Raw genomic sequence first — 18,104 nt, 5'->3', positions numbered from 1 at the left:
AGATTTTCTGGTACAACAGTTTCTAATAGCACCTCCAGGTCATATGCCTACAGAGCTTAGTTTTAAACTTAATTACTAGCTGGGCAAAATTTGCTTGAACTTCAGACGCAAAGTTAGGTTCCCATGTGCCATCAAAAAGCCCAACTCTGCCCTCAGCAATCAGGTACAGCAAGAGAAAACCAGAGCAAATATTAATCCTATTCAATTCTCATGCTACTGACTTTTCTTTCTTCTTGCCTTGCCAAAACATGAAGATTTTGGGGAAGCTGAAACTAATATCAAAATATGACCAGGGTATTCCTTTGTGTTCTTTGCACTATTAAGGTTAGCTGAGCCTCTTCTCAGATACAACATTCTCTGTCCTATTCTATTCTGAAAATTTTAGAGTAACTTTACTTGCTTAAAACTGTTCAATTGCTGTAGAATAGAATCATAGAATCATTTAGGTTGGAAAAGACCCTTAAGATCATTGAGTCCAACTGCTAACCTAGCACTGCCAAGTCCACCATTAAACCATGTCCCTAAGCACATCTACAGGTCTTTTAAATACCTCCAGGGATGGGGACTCCACCACTTCCCTGGGCAGCCTGTTCCAATGCTTGGCAATCCTTTCGGTGAAGAAATTTTTCCTAATATCCAATCTAAAGCTCCCCTGGCGCAACTTGAGGCCATTTCCTCTTGTCCTATCGCTTGTTACTTGGGAGAAGAGACCGACACCCACCTCGCTACAACCTCCTTTCAGGTAGTCATAGAGAGTGATAAGGTCTCCCCTGAGCCTCCTTTTCTCCAGGCTAAACAACCCCAGTTCCCTCAGCCGCTCCTCATAGGACTTGTGCTCTAGACCCTTCACCAGAATAGATCTGATGCTCTTCTATGATTTTACAGTGTAAGAAAACCATCCTCAGGACATTGATAATTGAGCTTCCAAAAAGTTCAGGCCTTTATACCAGAAATGCAAGTCATTAGGTTTGACAAGCTCCACATTACCAACACACGCAACAGCCGTTCCAGATTATATCATCTTTCACAGGGTCTCAGTCATTCATTACCTTTATTTACTAGTTTGGACTGACTTACCGTTTTGTTTACTGATGAATTTAGGATGCAATTATCCTCAGCAAGGTCCAGACATGCCATCCATTAGCAGCTTCTATACTGGAGATCTGCCAAGAACAGGGTCGGTGCTGTCTCCTGCACCGGACAAGGACTATACTGCTGAACTAATCTGTGCCTAAGGTTAAAGAGACTTCCAGTTTACAAAAGTGCACTGAGAACCAACATACTGGGGAGAATTTCTGCTATTTCAGCTTCTCTATTCTCCTCCTTTAGCAGAGGAACATGAAAGAAATATGTTTTAATTCCCAAGAGTCCATTTACCACTTCCCCAACTGTTTTTGTGTTCCTGCATTATACTGCAGTTATTTCAGCTCCTAGGATTTCCATATCCCACATTCAGCACTAAGAGTATAAGTCATAACAGAAGGACTTTAGAAAGACTATTTCGGTACAATTGTCTACTATAATTGAGATTTAAAACTACCATGTCACAAAACACATGACTAAATTTACAAAGAACATTTAGTTGTGCTTACCAAATCATGCTTATGCCCAGAACCCTTTCTGTGACAAGTGTCACAAAGTAATTGCACACAGGAAGCAAAATATGTGTTTAAGTACAGTAAAACTCACAAGTATGCTTTTTATGGGTACAGTGAACTCTCTCTCTCTCACAGCTAGGCTATGCTAGGATAGGACTCCCAAATACCAAATTAAAGACAGCTGACTAGAAGTTACCTATACTGAGAAAATATCCTATATGCCATGCTAAAAGGATAAATATTGCTGTCATAGGTCCTTTGTACTAGCCCTGCTCGCTCCGTTTTAGACAACTAATTCCTATTTTAAAGATAAGCCTCAGCCAGGAAACAAGAACTGTAGCTTCTTTTAACCAACAGACTGAAAGTCATCCTAATCCTTCAACCACCCTCAGTGAAGAAAGAAAGAACCAAGGGCAAGCTTATCTTTTCAGGTAGACTCTCTGTCGGATCTTTCCTCCCACCTAGTCTCTCTGTCCATATCTGCTTCTTGTTCCACTGCTGCTGGATGCCCACACTCCTTTTACTTCATGGTTCTCATGCTGTTTGACATTCCTCATTCCTTGCTGTTAAACTCTTTCTCACAGCAGTCCTTTGCTGTTGCTTTTCTGTTTTCCACTTTTCTTCAGCTGCCTACCTCTGCTTTGCAGAGTAGCTTGATGGTAAAAAAGTTTTCCTCCTGAAGTGGAACACAAAAACATTCCCTGAATACAACCAATTTGGTCAATGTTAGCAGAACAGAGGACTCAAATCTCTAGGAACTCTGCTGAGGGGAGGGAAGTTATTCTGGCTTCTTTCCCAATAACATAGGAAACGTAATATCCTCCTTCAGTGCCTACAATAATGCTGCAAGCCTCTGCTGCTAGTTCAGTATGCGAGTGTAAATAAACACAATTTACAGAGTTACACTTTGGATATTATTGGGTAATCTGGGTAAATATGATAACAAACTCTTTATATTGTATGATTATATAATCCTGTTATATGCTTGCAATATCCTTGAAAAGTCCTTTGTCTGTTTCCTTACGTGCTCCAGTGAATATACCGGTAGTGACACATTTTTTCAATATGCCCGGCTTGTGTGTACTCCACTTAGGACTTGCTGCCAGCATTTACCTAAGTCTCTTAGCCTGGGGCACCAACAGCAGGTCTGACTCCAAGCTGTGGAAATGCTGCAGCTTCTACCCTATCTCTCACTACATCATCTCCTTGTACTATTACATGTAGCTACAGCTACAAGGATGGGCGGAAATTACACTTCCAGCAGCGTTGGAGCAGGGTAACTTGAAAGGATACTGGAAAATAGCCTAAGTTCCTTTTTGGTTCAGCCACATTCAAACAGCTTTGTTGGTTATTGTCTCTAAGTAAGGATAGCATTAATTCAGTATCCCTACTCCAATTATCTCCTAAGATTCTCAAGACTTCTTAAGATTCAGCTGAATCTCAATGCCAACGTTCAAGGAAGAGCGGGTGACAGGCGCGCTCTTCCCCCGGCGCGCCAAGAGATGGCAGCAGCGCGTCCCGCCGGGAGCCGCGCCGCCGCTCGCCGCGGGGCGCAGCGCTAGGGGGGCCGCACAGGCCCCGCTGCCGCCGCACAAACCCGCGGGCACTTCGGCTCACCCTTTTCAGATCGACCTGAGAAGGTCTAGACGCGTTTTGAATTTAAGGGGGCAGTCATCTTAAAGGATGTGAAAAAACTCTCGCCCTCGGCAACTGGCTTGTAAAGACACCAGCACCCACCCCTGGAAGGATCCCAAGGCTCTTTTCTTTCCTGATTTTTTAATAATTTTTATAGCAAGAGAGGAACTAGAGGAATGACCAGGGCTAGCTCCTTCAGCAAGCAAAAAGTCCTGGAACATGCCTGAGCTGTACAAGGAATTGGACAAAAAGTAGCTCCTTCCAACGCTGCAACAGCCACCCTGCAGGTAAGTGATCGCTCAGCGCTGCAGTGAGCTCCACCAGCACTGTCAGCACTGCACACAGCTTCAGTGCACTCCCCTAACATTAAGACAAGTCCCACGTTCCCCTATTTTGGCTCCTCAATACATTTCTAGCCCTGTTATTTTTTGCTTGGGAAAACAGTTCATTGTCCTGCTCTGATAAGGAAGTCAGATGACTTCTTCCTCATTTTAGCTGCTCAGCAGCTGATAATGCCTATCACACCAAATCATGTGCTTCGGGTAGTTCCTCTATCTGAACCACAGTCACTGTTAGAAGCAGCACATGGGAGACTGTATCTGAAGTTCTCATTCACATCTTGACACAGAATGGGCTTATGCCCATATGTTCCTAGCTACAAGGCTACACTACTACTACTTGTAGTACAAAGTACAAGTTGTACAAGTTTCAAAGTACACTACTACTACTACTACACTACTGCAAGGGTCACTTGCCCAGCCTTCCACCTGCTTTGGGGTCAAGCACATGCTTGGAGAACTTGGGGAACAACAAATCCCCTCATTCCCAAAGCACAAAAATGAAGAAAGACACAAGTATGGAAGAACTAGGAGGTATCTTTTGCATGCCCAATTGCTTCCAAATTCCTGAATAATCATGTTTGTTTATGGGAAATTTGCTTTTCTTACATCAACTTTGGCAGCAGTTGATATAATGGAAAGATATTGTAAAGGATATAATAAATGACGTTGGGATCTGGAACGTTGCTGCTGTTAAATTAGTAATTGTACTTTCTTGCACAGCACTGTGAGTTTATGCTGTGCATTAAAGAGCATGGTATCTCTGCCATTATCATGAGCTCTTACTGCTCTGATAGCTGGACTTACAGGTATGTTAATAAATACTTTCATATGCTATTTAACATAACAGGTGAAGACATAAGTTTTTCTATACTACACTGTAGGGCCAGCCCTACTCTGTGTTTCTGTATCATCTCGCACAATAGGTTCCCAACATGGTTAACTGCTAGGATTGACTTCTAATGGGCAAGATTTTTCAGGCGTAATTTGAAGAATTGACAGGGAAGGGCTTGCTTCATTTCTCAGTCATCTAGACTGACCATTCCCCATGGATGTAATACAGGGTAAAGTATGGGGACCAACTCTAAGTTAAGAGGCCAAATATATTTCCGAGTGGCTGGAAAGCTCTGAGTACTGTAGCTGGGGCCTTGAGAACTTTTAGCTTTACCAAAGGTCAAACAAGGTGAATGTTAATCTGAAAAGCTGTATAAAAACTATCGGTCCCACCATCTGAATCTCTACTGATTTCCTCCGGACTTGTCAAAACTGATATTGCAGGGTGTTTCTTCTCTGATTACACACAAATAAATCTCCAGCTGTGTTAGTCTCTAATTCTGACTTGGGTAAGATAAGGTGAACATCACTATTTATCTCTGCATGAAATAGGTATATAGAGCTGGACTTCTCCAGGAGAATGGAAAATGAAAAGAGTTTGGGTTTTTTGTTTCCAAAAATGGCCACTTAACCCATTTTTAATTTTTAGTCCATTTTATGAGCCTACGCACCCTCACACACATGCATACACACTGTCTCTCCCTTTTTATTCAACTGTCACAATCCAGTGTTGCAAGACACTGACCTTGCATTGTATCCAACATCTGCTCTTGCAGGTTTACTGTCTTTGTTGATCTGCCATCATAGCCAGCATAAATTCTCCTTTTGAGAAGATACAACATCAGGGGTTAATTCTGTCATGCATCATTCTTGTAAGTTGGTAAGAGTGAGGCTTGTGCATGACAGACTCCAGAGGTTTCTGCAAGATGCAGATGAGGTGAATATTCTAGTTAAGATAGTACCACATAAATTCTTTTCTAACAAGTCTCCCCTTGGGAACTGCAACCCCATTTAGACTTGTAGAGACTTGTCATCAAGTATGAGACTTTGAAATCTCATAAAAAATTAACCTAAAAATAATACCTCAAAAGTAATAGATGCAAAAGTAATACAAAGTTAAGAGGTGCAAAGCCTGTAGAAATCAAGCTATTATAATGCCAGGATAATTATCAATCCTTCCTGAAAGTCTTTAAATGTATTATCAAGCACAGCTGTTTGGTTTTTTTAATTACTATCTTCAGTCATACTTTAATATCCTTGACTTGCCCTTAAATATCAAATAAAGGTACTGTTTGATTTATGAGGATTAAAAATCTCTTTATTAATGGTATTGTAGGGGTTTCACAATAAATGTAACAGCATGTTGCCCAGGAATAAAAACCAGAACCTCATTCACACTCCCAAGTGAGAGTTACCATTACCTTTCAGCCATCAGACTGGGCAAAGTTATGAACTCCTTTAATGAACAGGTGAATCAAGGGTCAAACTGATTAGCAGATAAGCTTTTATTTAAAACAGAGGTTTAAAGGTTCTTGTGAAAGGGAAGATAAAGCTTTTTCTGTCAGTTACTGCAGTCTATTTGAGAGAGGTTTCATCAGCAGGAACACTGTGCTGAGGTTGGGTGGTGTGTACTGTCAGTTTCTACCCCTGCTAGCACAAAAAAGGATTTGTTTCTTCATGTAACCCTACCAGGCCACTTACCACAGCCCTAAAGGGACTGAACGTTACTGGGGTGCTGGGCTCCTGTTAACTGGACAGAGTAAGACTGAGAAAACCAGACACAGTAAAGGTTGAAAACTTAAGAGATAACAGGGGTGTGGACAGAAACACAAAATTGTTCTTTATAAAAAAAGCACAAAACCTATCTTGCAGTAAACCATCCACTGAGGGGTGTGTGTACACGTATAATTCAATTCATGCTTCCTACCCAGGAAAACGTTATTGACAAAGGTACAAGGACAAGAACTGCAAACCATTCTGCAGAAGCCGCTCACAATTTCCCACAGCATGTTTTAATGTGCTCTTAGTCCATGTGATCTAGCTTGTTACTTCTTAGTGGATGTGCTTTGTTTGCTTTAAGTACTTCCACAAATTGTCACAACGTTAAGTTTATTTTTGTAGCCTAGTTTATATAAATTCCTTTGTCCAAGGGATTGTCACAGAGGACTTTACTTGTTGTGTTTCCTTCTGAAAATTTATTCTGAAAAGCATTGATAGGAAAGTTAAAAATACCTGCAAGATAGTTAGCAGGAGAGCTTTATTTGGAATAATCGCAACAATATTTAGAATTGAAAATTATCTAGCACATTCAGCAGCCATGCAATCAAAACTTGAAGAAGGATAACCTACCTGAAAACCACAGTTACCAACCCAGAACATATGCAAGTTCTAATCCTCTTGAAAAGAGGGATTTAGTAGCCTAAAAAACTGTATTCCAGTTCAGCAATTTCAGACTGACATTCAAAGGGATTACATAGAAGAGCTGAATTATACTTAAGTGCTCTTAGGACCAGGTCACAAAACTTTACTTTCCCTTTTGTGTTTCTGCAGAGAGCTTGGTCTACACTTAGGCTTTGGTTTCTAGAAGCTCTTTCCAGGCTTGCTCTTCAAACTACTATTCTTTTCCCTGGATAAAATAGTTTGAGTTTCATAGGATAATATGCAGCTATTAAGAGGAAAACACAATACCTACTGTATGTGGTTTAAACTCAATTTTTTTACTTACCAGTATCTCCCATCTATTTTGTGTAGGCATTCACACTTCAACATGCACAGCCTCCAGAGTGCACTAACTCTCTTCTTCCTATCAAGTGACCCAGAACAATGGATCGGTGATCAGCCTGAACCTTGACAAGAAATAGTTTACATCTATTTCACAATTTAGTAAATAATTATTTCACAATTATTTTGTTTGCATCTTTATCTTCTTATTCTTTTATCATCACAGAGGAAAACCATGCTATTCAAAATCACACCCGAGCTGTCCATATAACATCACTAGCCCATGTCTGACAAATCAGGAGCATGGCCAGCAAAAGCCCTTCCTTTGTCTACACTACACACTTCCAGTATTTTCACTGCATCTAGGCTTTCTATGATTATAGATGGGAAAAGGAATTAGATTAGCATTGTTACGTCCCAGTTCTATAATGATTCTTGAAGTATTTGGGAGATATTCCTTGATGTCAAGATCTGGGGCATAATTAGATTACATTTTATTTTGTATACATTTCCAGCATTTGTAGTTTTGGAGAAAAGCTTGAAGTCGTTCACATGCAGAATAATTTAAAAGTGAGGCAAATAAATCCCCCATGTGGAGTCCTGAACTTTTACAACAATCTCAAGATTTTTGCAAGAGCTTTCCAAGAAATACAACAAGGATTTAGGTGGAGGATGGCCTTTAGAAAATGCTAGGGCTTTGTCAATAATGGTTCCACAGTCAACATATGATACACAAAAGTTATAATGTGTCAGCTTTTTCCACTGTAAAAAACCCTCATTCAAAGTGCTTTCAAGCACTACATTCGGTAGCCATGCTGCACACCTGGAATCTCAGCTCACCACAATAATTGCATTGTACACCTATCACTCACTTGACCATCTATTCTAGTTTTTGTCATATCAGCAGTTTGTGATGCTAATTAAAAGTAAATTTACATATCTCAAACTATTTACATTTATTTTTTGACATGACAGTAATTCACTCTTCTGCATGAATTAAGAGTCTTAACCACCCATGCTGTCTTTTCAAAATCTTTTTCCTCAGCTATCTGGTCACTCAGCCCTAAAACAAGGTCTTGAAACATTATCATGAGATGTCATACTACATGCTGTAAAGATTATTTTCATGATTGGAATAGACAACACCTTGATTTATTTCTTACTTAATTTAAATATCATGACCAGTTCACTGATAAAGTTCCAACTAGAATAATGTTTAAAACGTGATAAAATTAGGAAAAACTATTTAATTTCATCCAGGTTCATTAAAAAATATTTAGCTTTTACTGATTCTTACAGTAAGTACAGCATCCTAAAAGCTGGCCCTGTTAAAGATGGAGGAATGGATGGACTTTTGTTCTTCTAATGCTGCATGCAGTTTTAAAAAGTTCTGGGTCTCATGGCGTGGTAAGGAAAGGCTAATGTGAAGTTAGCCCTGCAGTAGAAGCCCTGAAGTATCTCCATTGGCACAGTGAGATAGTTTTACATGTTTAGACAGCAAGTCATTTCTCTCAAGCTCGTGTGAGGGGAGATGACACAAGAAGTGTAAAAGAACAGCAAATGATTTTCCAGAATAAGCTAGAATGGAATATATGCCAGCTGCACAGTACCTCAGTATATGTCAGTGTTGGAGTTGAATTTTGTCTCCACTTACCGTCTGTATAAAGTTGACATGCTCTCCTTTTATAAGGAAATTACACTTGCATTATTTCATCCAGTTATTTCATCCAAATACTAACACATCAAAGTTGAAGCGATGACTTATTTTACTCTTAAGCATGATGAACAGGAAAGCAACACAGTGCAAATTTCTGTTGACATGGTACAGATAGATCTCTATATATGCACAAAATTTAGTATGAATTAATTTTCAGGCTGTCCTGTTAAATGTTTGGATCTCAAATTGTACAGTCCAGAGCAGGTGCTGCCTTGGGAAGCTAATACAATAGCAGAGTAAAACTGTTTGGAAACTAATGCTGTTACAAATACTTCAGGTTATTCAAAGTTTGCCTCTATCTGCAATTCATTACAAGCAGCACTTCTTGCAAGGAAAACAAAATAGAATATTTAATTATAAATTAATACCTTAGACCAGCTTAAGGCTACATGTAACAATGCTCCATTCAACAAACAGCTTGTGCATTGAACAGTATTGCTGGTTTTCACAATTTTACATTTGAATTGTCTAGGAATTAGAATGAACATTAGACTGTTTGCACACAGGAAGGGCCAACAAAAGTACCAGAAACAATACAGAAATAAAAAGAGACAGAAACAGTTTGTGTGAATCAGCACCACCAGTACCAAGTAGAAGAAATAGCTGTAACATCTGAGGTGACTCATGAGATTTCACAGCAGATATTCACGATGAAACAATAGAGAGAATCCAAGATGCACCTACTTTGATTTCCTTCAAAAAGGTTTTCTTATGAGGTATTAAAAGGTTAATGATACAGTGATACATTACAGCAGAAACTGAGTTGTTCTGTGCAGTGGGACTGTTCATTGACATACTTTTTTACAGTCTAGGTTGTAGTAAAGCCAAGTGTGCAACTATATATTATTTCCATGCAACAGTTTTTTCTGTGTTTCTATCTGAATCAAGATTATTGGATTATTGCTATCGATTCCTGGAAAAGAATGGAAACTGCAAGGAAGTACTACTCAGCTTTTCTAATGAAATACTTAATCTAGTAATTCTAAAAGGCTGTGTAAGACTAATGATCCTTCTCACAGCAATTACACCTCAATCTGTTTTGGAAAAGGAGAGGCATATTAACAAAAGTGTCAAAAGGCGTGAATTACTTTCCAGACGATTGTGCTCTTATCCTGCTGCAACTCCCATTGACCACAAAGAGACTGACAAATTATGCACTACCTCTGCTGTCTGCCTTCACATTCACAACACATTTAGAAACCAGTTTCACAAGTTATTTATAAAACCTGGTGCAAGCTTACAATACTTGTAGTAATATCCTACCTCCCTAGCATCGTTTTTGTTCCTTATGCTTGGAATCTACAGAACATTTTTCTTACCAAAGTATAAAAAGCAAATGACAAAAAGGAATAATTCCGTAATTTTGTTTCAGCTGAATCTATATTCCTGTTCTCACTAGCTATGCTGATTTTTCTTAACACCCCCTCCAACTGTTATAAATAATAAAACATGAGAATCTAAATCTTTCCTGCCTTTCTTTTGTCTTTTACTTCCATTTTAGTTATGCTTAAATACTTCTAACTCCCAATCTGAAACTCATTATTTAAAAAACTCAAGCTAATGTCAATGAACTTCAGATCAAACTTCTAATGTTCACAAAGCAACTAGAGAACTAATAATTTTGCCCCACTTTTTAAGTTTAATGTCAAACAATTTTTAGCTGATTTAAAAATTCAAGCGTTGGGCTAGTGCCGTGGGCTCCATCCTGTTCAATTTAAGCATCTATAAAAACATGCTTTTAAAGAAAAACTCCCCATTGAGACCCCAACACCAAATCCATAGACTTCAGTGAAAACTTTCACACTGACTTTAATAGACTTTGGACAAAGGCCTTATAATTTGAGGAGCTCTGTTACAAATGGTTCTGTCCAGGGCTATCTGCCAACATAATTCAGATGTGAAAGAGGTTGCGGCCTGAGAAAACTGACCTTGCTTGTTGGCAAAGCCTGAGAACTGCCTTAAAGAAGGAAAATAGGAGTGCTTTCTGTCTCTGCCCTTGCTTCTTGCGGGAGAATGAAAAGCGGATATTGGTAAGAGGAAATAGGTTGGCCAACATCCAAATAATTCCTTTTATTTTTCATGGCTTTGATGTACAATTTAAATGCAACTTCCTCTCCTTTTTGAAAGGCTCAGTAGATCAACGTTCATATGCACATATGCATATTCCAAAATGCTACTCAAAACTATTTCCTAATTATATCTGATACCAATGTGTGCCAACCGGTAAGAAAAATCAGTAACATGCTTCCAACACTCATAAAAAAGTTCAGGTATTTTCTCCCCATCACCATTGTTTGCCTAGAACATGAGCTCAATTCACACCTACCTGGAATAGCCATAAGCTTCAGCAGACACATACTGTTTGCTAGGAATGGTATATTATGACTGCCATTGCTGCCTCACTATGCTAGGGTCCTATAAGTGATATAACTGGAAAGAATACCTTCTTCAAGGTTAGCACTGAGGACAGAGTGGTGGGAGCAGAAACAGTTTGGTCTTTTTGAAGATGAGCTGGAAATCATTTCCAGTTCATCTAGGTCTCTCTTCTTTGTCCAGCACCTTAAAGAACCAGATGATTTCCTTTTAAAATCAACTTCCCCCTGCCCTCCCCTTTAAGTCATTGCACTAGATTGATTGACACAACCTTTATTAGAGGCATGGGAAATTTAGAGGCATTAGCTGATGACCGTGGATACCATGCTATATATCACAAAACAGATGTTCTTTGTACTTCAATGACTGGTAGAAGCTCTGATGACAAAACCATAGGTTTTGTTGCCGCTTGGGAGTTTAACGCTTGAACACTTGTTGCCAAAATCATTTGCAACTAGAATTCCTGGTGACAGTTACATCCCTAGGGGTATTTCACTGACAATGTAAATCTCTAGTTGAAGAGCTGGATATATGACAAGCAAATAACTTCATTACTCTGAAAATACAGTTTCACGCCAGTCATTTTAATACAGTAGTAAGTTGCATTTGGCTTGCAAGGGTCTCATCAGCAAGGAAATAGTCATCCGGTGTGGGTGCACAGCCTCCTATAAATACTGGAAACTACACACAGTATTTGCATTACCACTGCCTTGCCTGATGTGTTAGGTATGCAATAACAGTTCTTTCTAGTTCAGATACACTATTCAGCCTGGGTCTTCTTGACCTTTTCACAGCCAAGAAAGGCCCTTTCAGGCCTTTGCAGCAATGAAGCATTGAAGCATTGAACTAGTTCAGTAGTTTAAAATGGCCAACGGGAGTTATGTCTGTGGACCTTTCTAATTGGTTCTTTTCTCTTTCAAAAAGGAGGAAAAGGGAGAAGCTAGGATACGGTTCAAGCACATACCTTGTGGTTAGCTAATGCAATGTATTTTTAGGGAATTCACTGGTGAGCATTTCAGGGTGGTCAGATACATTCTTTCTGTAGCTGCCTGCCAGGATATGGAAAAGGCCAGATTTTCACTGATGGAATTGGTAAAGCAATGGATGACTTATCTCAGATTTTATTTCACGAAAAATCAACTAGTTATGCCCATCACATGTTTTTTAAAGGAACTGTTTCTCACCTTGTGCTTGCTGGTGATTCATTCCAGAGATTGCAGTATGGACAAAGAGCTTATCCTTTCTCTCTGGAAGAAGATTTTCCACAGTTTAGCCCCCGCTTTTGACATTTCCCTTCCAACTATAGCAGTCTCACTTTGACCAGCACTTTTTCTTCATGCCAGAATAGATGCTTGTCTTTCACAGTATGAGGGAGTACAAAATCATTGGAGCTACACAAATTCATACCCTAGAAGACTTCAGACCTTATGTCATTCTGAAGGCTGAGATGCAATGAGAGCAATTCTGGTGGACGGCATGGTAGTAAGAGTTTTCTGTCATCTGTGTTTGGAAGTAAGGGTCAAACCTCAACAATCCGAATGCAAATCTTGCCTGCTAGAACATTTTCTGTAATTTTTCATGGTCCATCACAACGTGTTGGTGGTCTACACTGTTTTGGTTTCACCTCCTTCCAGTGAGGAACAGAAGCAGCCTAGCCTCTATGGAATTACAAATCTGAGTTAGCATTTGTATCAAGAAGCTGCAATGAGCTGAATATGGAAACAGCGTGAACACAAGAAGCTGGCAAAGCTGGGGATGGTGAAAGGAATGGTAGTTGGCTACTATAAAGAGAAGAATGAGAAAGAAAGCAAGAGGATGGCACAGGTAAACAGCATCATAAAAGGGGCTGACTATCTTGAGCTGTCCCCCTCTTCCTTATGATTCCCCTTGGGTTGCCTCTTTTTGCCTGTGTAAAGAGATAACAAAATTATTTCGTTATGCCTATATGGAGCTGGCCTGTGACTGGAGAAATTCCCATCGCAATAACAGTAAAGCAAGTGGCTGTTTCATAAGGGCCAGCATGAATCATTGTGAACCCAAACAGTCCTTTTATTCTGTTTGCAAAGTGCTTGACACAATAGGCTTGTCCACAGTCAAGATCCTAGATATTGCAGTAAAATAAATGATACAGTCAATGGGGTTTCATGAATAGTAGAGAACCATTAGTATAAAAGCAGCTGCAAAATCAGAGAATAATTTTGTCAAAAGCACCGTGAAGATATCACATACTGGGATTAACTGTCTTCTGCAAACTGAGCTATTCTTTTGAACTTTTGAAGCAGTTCTCCAACTGATTGGGAGCCTTAGGACAAGCTATCTGCCTTACAAAAGAGACACTAGCAGCCTCCACAAAATATTGTTAGGAACAAACTTGTTCCAGAGTTTAAAATATTCAGTTGAAGGTTGACTTCATTGCTCAGCAGCATAAACTAAATTCCTCTTGCCAGACTTCTCACGGTTATATCTTTTAACAACAGCATCAAGGCAACCTCAAAGAAGAACATTCATCTTGGAATCACAACAGTCATGAGATCATAGCTTTTACAGTTTGCCAGCACATACTTTGCCTTGTTGTGCCTTGTTATTCAATTAGAAGATCCCATTTCAAACACTGAGCAAAATGTAAGGCTAGTGGCAAGTAAGTCATGCAATTATGGTGTAGTAATCATATTGTTAGAACATAATAGGCCAAGCTTCAAATTTAGTACTGTAATTAAAAAATGTCTTTGGTCAGCTAGTAGCAGCGGTGCTACTAAGGTGAGTGAAGAGGACAGAGGTCTTGAAACAAGAGATGCTGCTGCACGTTTCAGACTCCAATCTGATTTTGAGGCCAATGACTCGTTTACAGCAGGTGCTATATATGGTTGCATTCCAAACAGTTGCAGATACTGTTTGATACAACTTTCTCACTCTATAACACCATACAAGAAAGGTGTCACGTGATAACATTAGACCTGGAGTATCTCTTCTAATCCTAAAGAGGACACTAGCATAAAGAGAAAGAAATACTATCATCCCTAAAAGCATCCACCTTTCCCTGATTCACTGCAGAACTTCAGCTGGAAATCTTCTCTGGCTTCCAATTAAGGATTTCAAGCGGTTTGCTTGTGCCAGGGAAATTGCCCAAAAGTATTCTCAAGGATGCAATCCTAAAATGCAATGAAAGAAAAGATTTCTTTACCGAATGTACAGGTCTTCAGACAAGAGCCCCACCATTCACTCCTTTAATATCTATTAGTTCCAACTGTCTTGTGTCTTACAGTCTTTTCAAGAGACAAAATTCTGGGCCCCAGCTTTTCATTCTTGTGAATGGCATCATGAAGCAAGACATGATCCTCAAATGTTGAGAGCGGAGGGATGTCTTCACAGCTCCCTGCTACCAACTTACCTATTCATAGGAACAGAAATGAAGGGTGCTAGGTTGCCTCTGCAGGCAGAGACTAAGAGTTTGGTCAGGTAGGTGCTTGTGGTAGTTGTGAACAGAAAGAAGCTTCTGTAAAAATGTGAAAAGAACATTAAATTCTAAAGAGCAAAGACAAAGAATGCTAAAAGCAGACTGAAAGTGGGCAAGAAAAGCAAAAAAGATTACTTACACACCCAGATTGTCAGGACACACTTTCAATATTTTGTATCAGGGAAGTACTATCTAAATCAATGAATTGTGGGCTACAATCCTGATATGTGATTTATACAAAGTCCCAAAGGTATCAGTGGATTCAGCAATCTGACAGGTGCTGCTCATATGAATAGCATTGAAGAATCAGGATTTTAAGACTATGGAAATAACACACTTGTGCTACCACCATTCTTAAACGTAGTACCAAAACTTCAGTATTTGACTAAACTCCTGGAGTATGGGCCTTTTCTGTAAAACTAATGGAAAGTCTCTACTGTTGTCTTAGTTATGACAAGTAATTGTTACCTTTTTACTATTATTAATAATTCAGTTAATAAAGGCCTTGAACCCCTCTTTTCATTTTTTTTGTATCTGAGTAAAGTCAGAACCTTTAGAAAGGGTAGTAAACAAAAAACAAGTGTAGTTTCTACTTTCCTCATATGTACTCTGTCCCCATATATAGCTATATTAAACAAGATTTGTGTCTACTAAAAATATTTTTCAAAGCATAGTTAAAACAAACCAGTCCATCTCTTAGAATGAAAACAGCTCTGACAGAAACCTACATTACAGTTGCAGCAAAGCCCTTTGGGCACACTTTACTGTACATTACTGTGCTTCTTGGATGGTTGAAGGCATGAGACCATCATAACACCCCTGAGGTAGCCTATTATGATGGGATAAGGCATGCCCTATTGTGTTTTAGTACTCAGATGAACCACACAATTATCAAATTAACACTTCATTCACTTTGGTTTATTGAACCTAAGCCATACTATATTTTACAATTCTACAGTGACTTGAGCTACTGTGGCTTAAGAGTAAATTACAAAACAGTAGTTTTATGAAGTTCTATTTTGGCTAAGAAAATATAACTTGGTTTTGTTAGCTATAAGATTTGCAGGTTAAACAGAGTTTCATTAATTCAGTGTATGAAGTCAGCAGGGCCTGTTGAGATAATTTAAGGATTCAGTATGTAGAGAACAGATCTCCAGAATTGTTTCTGGAGCAGTGAGAGGGCACTTTTATGCCTTTCCTTGCCTTTGTACATGAATCTATTGGATCCTTTATAGCTAACCTTAAAATTAATTAAAAACTAAAAATACAGTGAATAGCAGAATCAAATGCAAAATTTGGAAGAATTAGAATTAGGAAGCCTAATAGTGCTAAATACATTAACAAAATTCTATTTGGTACTACTTTTTTTAATAAAGATTACATAGTTTGAAAGGCTGAATTAACTGGTTAAAACCAGCAACAGCCGTAAAATTCTCCACAGCTAAAACAACTTCTGTTTTAGTAGTAACTCAGTTCTACTATGAAATTAATGGCCTGGTAGTGAAGATAGACACTTAAAGAAGGCATTCTTTTTGCATCCGTATGCATATCACATTGAATCAGAGTTTTAGCTGCTACTGGTTTGCTCAGCTGGAAAGTGTGTAATATATTGCAAGGTTTATCCCAGGATTTCCATTTCTATTTACACTCTTCACCTTATTTGAGTCACAAATTTTGTTGTCAAGGGACAAAGGTATATCTTGCCAGACGCTTCAGTATATGGGTTTATTTTCTTCAGGTAATGTGAAGGTTTAAAAAAATTATTTGCTAAAACATTTTATTAATACAGAGATACTTTTATGTTTGTGCCTGGGTAATCATATTTAGCAGAATGACATGTCTTCCTAGAAAGCATGGCACACGGGCCATGTGACAAAACACTGTACACACTACTCAAAGTTGAGATTATTAGTTACTTTCCTAGTGTTGCTGAAGAAGTGAATGTCAATGTCCAAAGGCCAGGAACTGTGTTCTCCCCGTGTATGCTATATAGACCAATTATACAGTAGAAAGCATTTATACTTTACAGTAAATGCTAATTATTATGATTCTCAGGCAAACACTGTAACTAAGGAGAGCAATTTCTCAGCTGATAAAGACTCTCTGGAGCTGTGTTGTCATCAGCTGAAGTTCTAGCCTTGAATCCAGAGAGGGATAAATCCAGAAAAACATGACGTGCCTTTATACAGATGTGTTCTACCTTTCAAATATTTACAATTCAGAAAATATTTCCTTAGTGTGTATAAAACCCATGAATATTCATTATTTAAATATTTTAAGTCTACTGCAAGATCAAGCAGCCAAGGTGGGGTCCATAATTAGTAACTGTAAGGACCCCCTCTTGAAAAATGAAGGATTTTGTCTTTCAACACAAGGTAAGTGGTAATTTGGCCTTGACATTGGCATATGCAAAAGTCAATTTTCCTCTGTGGCTAGAAGTTACTGAGCAGAACATATAAGATCACCAATTGAGTGCATCAAATTTCTCAGGTTTCATCCAGCCTTTTGGCCCTACTCCCGCACATGGACCCAACTATATTTTCAAGTCCTGAATAGATTAGCTGTCAAGCGTACATTAAAGATATAAAGCCTAATGAGAAGGAAAGACCAAACTGTTTCACTCTGCAATTCATTCAAATATTCGCTCCTGATGCTCCAGTAGCACCACTGACCATAGGTAGAAGGACAGCACAGTTCACACTCGCCATGCAGTCAACCGTGCATCTCCAGTAACCAAGCAGGGGTCTGCCAGTGCCAGTTCTGGTGCCTATACATCCCTGCTGACCCTTCCCTTTTCTTCCATTCATGTCTGACTCAGTGTCTTGCTCTACAAGAGAAGCTTTATCCTTTTCTTCCCAGTGTGCAGGCCAGAAACATTTTTAGCTATGAATTTTCGAAAGTTAACAAACAAAAATGTTGACTTAGCGAAGATTTTATCAGCTTTGCCTTAATTGCTAGGAGGGAATAACTAGCGATAAAAATCATGTGCCTTATTAATATATAAATAAATTATGATAGCAGCCTTTCTATCTCTAGGAGGTTGGCTGAAAAACAGCTTGTCATGGCTGGGTGGCATTTACTTTTCTATCTGTCAATATTTGGAGGATTTTATTACTTTGCAGTGCCAAGTTTAAAATGGCTAATGGAAATATTAAAATGGAATTAATCTAACTAAATAAAACTGGTTCTCTGTGTGTTATTCCCTTGGAAGTGACTTAATGTACTTTCTGCAACAAAGCTGTGATGGAAAGATGGGTTATATTTAAGTTTATATGTTGTTCATTTACTTGCTCTCAGAAACTTCCTTTTCCAAGCAGAGGCAAGCTGTGGTGCTTTATAATAAATATACCTCAAATATTTACACAGAAGAGAAGGTTAGAAGTGGCCAGAGGGTTCCCAGCTCCACTAACTTACCAAATATTCTACTTTGGGAA

The sequence above is a fragment of the Aptenodytes patagonicus genome, chromosome 6 (assembly GCF_965638725.1).
Source record: "Aptenodytes patagonicus chromosome 6, bAptPat1.pri.cur, whole genome shotgun sequence".
In the NCBI taxonomy this organism is placed as follows: Eukaryota; Metazoa; Chordata; class Aves; order Sphenisciformes; family Spheniscidae; genus Aptenodytes; species Aptenodytes patagonicus.
This window is presented reverse-complemented; position numbering follows the sequence as displayed.